At 40.2% G+C, this 3,942-nt stretch overlaps 1 protein-coding gene across 1 annotated transcript in view; it reads left to right on the forward strand.

The window, feature by feature from the left end:
• ERC2 (ELKS/RAB6-interacting/CAST family member 2) overlaps positions 1-3,942 on the forward strand; it is a 1,129,221-nt gene that overhangs the window by 505,804 nt on the left and 619,475 nt on the right. The window lies entirely within an intron of this gene.

The raw sequence follows: 3,942 nt of genomic DNA on the forward strand, positions 1-3,942 counted from the left end.
TGTGTATTCCTCCTTACTATAGAGTGCCACGCCCCCACCTTTCGTTCCTGTCGTGTCCCTCCTGTACAGCCTGTAGCCCTTGAATGTTCATGAGTATAAAATATAGTTCATTTTTTTTTCTTTTTAATGACTCAATATTATTACATCAGGGTCTAATAAGTACAGCAAATTCTCGACCTTTCTCCGATTTTTTTGTAGAAAGCCCTGGGCTGCACAGTAACAACCCTTTCAAACGGATTTTTATTCCACTTGATTAAAGTTGTACAGTTTCAAGTTCAATCAGCTGAAAGGCAGTGTATTCTCTCATCTATGGTTACCCATATGTAAAACAGCAAATAGTAGCCTTTGAAAGTACCTGACTTTTCAATGAAAATAACAAATCTAGAGCCACACTGCTACTCCTAACTAAATATCAGTGTTCACTCATATTACAGTCTAGTAAGTGCTTTCTTTGGAATGTTCACAGGATACAATGAGATAAATATATCTTCATAAGAAGTAATTGCAAAGTGGTTGTTTCCTTAAGATTGACAGTACTCTTTCCATTTATCTTGAATAATATATTGAATCAGAAAATGTCTGAAGTTCATGTTTTGTGGTAAGGGCCAAATTCTTACTTTAGTTATGAATGGACCGATCAATTGGAATACTTGTTCAAAGAAAGTGAGTCGAATCATTCTTGCGATCATTCCATCAAATTTAGGTGTACATTTGACTGTCTTCGGAATTACTAGTTAGTAAGCATATTGCTGTAATATCTAGGTGTTGATTTACACTGACATATCCCAAAATAATTATGTAAGATCATAATTATAGCACAAATTTATTTCTAGGGAAGGAATACAATGCTTAGAAATGTTTTCAAAATGATGGTCAGGTCTCATTTACAGTCTGCTATGAGACCTTCAGGAGTATAGAATTCACTTCCAACATGTTTAGAGATAAATTCATTCACAGATGATTGATCTAAAGAAAGTTTAAACTGAAACATTATCCTCTTTTTTCCCCAATTGTTTAAATAAATTCGGATCCTGATACTATAAAGGATATGTTTGCTGTTTATTTTCCTTATGTCTGGTGTACGGTTCGCAAGTAGAAATTCTGTAGGTTCAGACTTTCCTAACAAAATTAAGAAGTTAGTTTCCTTATTGAGCCCATCCATATTTAGATTGATTATACAAAACTTCTGTAGTCCTTAAACCACCCCCTTTTTTTGCTTAATTCATTGGCGTTTCTCACCCTTTTGCCAGCACTGGCTATATGAGTCTGTCCTTCATTCATTAGAGTGGCACAGGACATGTGTGTTTTTATGCTCTGTGATAGACATTTTGAGATAGTGGTTCAACTTGACCATATGCAAGGTTTGTGTTTTTTTCCCCACTCTGCTTATTCAAAGTCATTTTGTTATGCAAATCTACAGTATTTTATCAATCTACAGTATTTTACAGTGGTAGCCTGAAGTATTGCAGTGTTGCTGCTGTAATATTTTTATAACAACTGCATAATAGCAATTTTCAAACTTTCCATTGTGCAGACCATGCTTTTAAAGCATTCAGTCTCATGGTTCATTTCCCCTCCCATTTATGTCAACATAATGTCATCTTGATATAGCAACTGTTTACAGGGCAAAGTTGCATTTGGAAGCTATTTTAATATTTAGCTGTCTTTAATGCAGTAAAGAGAGCCATGTTGGTCTGAAGTTAAATAGAAGACAGGGTAGGGTGGCACCTCAAAGCTCCTATATACATGCAGGGAGACTGCTTCGATGCTCTGGAAATCCAGCGCATCAGAGCAGATTCTATTAATCAGATCTCCTGGAACACAGAAATTGATGTGCTCTGGCAGCCTCGTGCATCATGTTTGTCAGCATCGCCACACATTTCTGTGCTAGCAAAATGGTGTTGGGGCTCTTTTAAATAAAACACATCCAATGAGCTTTAGTTCAAAGTGCCCCGCTGCCATTTTTTCAGCACAGGGCTGCATGGCAATGCTAATACACGTAATGCACAAGGCTGCTGGAGCATGTCAATTTCCGTGCTCCAGCAGACTCAGTTAATTGAGTCTGCTTGGACACACTGGATTTCCAGCATATTAGAGCAGGCTCCCTGCATGTGTCTAGGAGCCCTGAGGTGCCACCCTGCCCTGTCTTCTGTTTAACTTTAGACTAACAATGCTTAACTTCAGACCAACATGGCTAACTACCTCTCTTTACTGTATTAAAGACAGTTAAATATTAAAATAACTTCCAAATGCAACTCTTCTCTGTAAGCAGTTGCCATATCAAGATGACATTATGTTGATGTGAACGGCTTCAGTAATTAAAGCACCTGGCACCACTTCTGGGAGCACATGTAAAAATGCCCTCAGAGTCTAACTTTTTCAGAAAGACAAACTTTCGTAGCCAACAACCTACTTTGTCAGATGCTGAAGAAGTAGATTCTTGCCTATGAAAGCTTACATGTTTCTGAACGAGTTAGTCTCAAGGTGCCATCCTGCCCTGCCTTCTTCCTTAATGTATTTTTTTTCTCTTTTTAAGCTAATCACACTTTTAGCCTTCATTTTTTCTCCCCCTCCCAACTGTTCTGTTGTTTTCTTTGGGGTCTCCTTGTGGTTTGCTCCTGCTGTGTTCTTTTTCTTTCTCTTCTCTTCTATGGGCTTCCATGATACTTAACTCCCTTCTGTCTTGCTTCACTCATTTGCAGTCATTGGTCCTTTGGATACTTCTCTCCCACTGTTGTCTTTACAACCAGTGGAAGCCATCCATTTGGATGCTTAGCATCGAAGTTGCATCTATCCCTCACCAAGAAAATGTACCTTCCAAATAGAACCAGTAAAAAGCAATATGAACATATGAATTGATTTTAAAGAATACAGTTGGTCTGTCTAGTGGGCTATACTGTCTTTTCCAATGAACAAATTGGGTATCCTGTCTTTTCCAATGAACAGACAGGAGACCTAAGTAACACTTGGCTGTGTAAGTGGGAATACTCGCAGAGTAATAGCCAACTCTATGTAACAAAGGACCATAACATTGTTTTGTATTGCTGCCCTGGGTTCTAAATTCTAATCCAATTCTAAATTAATCATGCTTGATTTTAAGGAGGAGGCACAGTTTGTTCCACAGCATTTAAAACTATTATTCAGTAGGCCTGTGCAAAGCAGCTAAAATTCACTTTGGATTCAGCTGATTTGGGAGACCAGTGATTCAATTCGGTGTTTCGAATCACTGTCCCAATTTGATTTGGTGAATCTCTGAATCAGCTAAGCCAGGCCCATCCCCCACCCCCTCCCAGCCCAGCCATGGCTGCTCCACGTGCCCCAGCTCCCGGCCCTGCTGCTCCTCACAGCATGGGGCAGTGAGGAGCAGCAGGGATTGCCCCCCCCGCCCAGAAGCACCTGGTGAGCACCAGGGCTTTTCTTTAAAGTACCAAGCTGGGGCGGGCAGGGGGCAACCAAGAGGTGGCTGGGGGAGTAGGGAAGGGAGGGGTCGGGAGCTGGCAGGGGTCCCTCCATGGTCCCCTCCCCAGCCCCCCCTCTCCTACCCCTAGTACTTACCAGCTCAGAGTCAGCTGCAGCTCCCTGCTGCAGCCACCGGGGACTGCCTGAATAATCAAAGCTCTCTGAATCTTCGCTTTGAATCAATTCAGACCTTTAAATTGGTCCCCTGATTCGATTTGTATTCTGAGATTTGGCTACGGAATCAGACCGAATCTCCTCTGAATCGAATCACCACCCAAAGCTTTGCCTAGCTCTATCAGTAAGATCTTAAACTGACCTAACTATATAAAATTTTATGTTGAAGTGTGTGCAGCTCTATATTACTTCACTTCTTTAATAGGTTACTCTAATATGCCTTATTTAAAAATACAAAATTTAAGGGAATAAAATTCCACCTTGTGATGAAAGTGTTTAAATTTTATTTGGAACAATTGTTCTGCTTGA

This window comes from Gavialis gangeticus, unplaced genomic scaffold (genome assembly GCF_001723915.1).
Source record: "Gavialis gangeticus isolate Ggan-Ray unplaced genomic scaffold, GavGan_comp1, whole genome shotgun sequence".
Taxonomy (NCBI): Eukaryota; Metazoa; Chordata; order Crocodylia; family Gavialidae; genus Gavialis; species Gavialis gangeticus.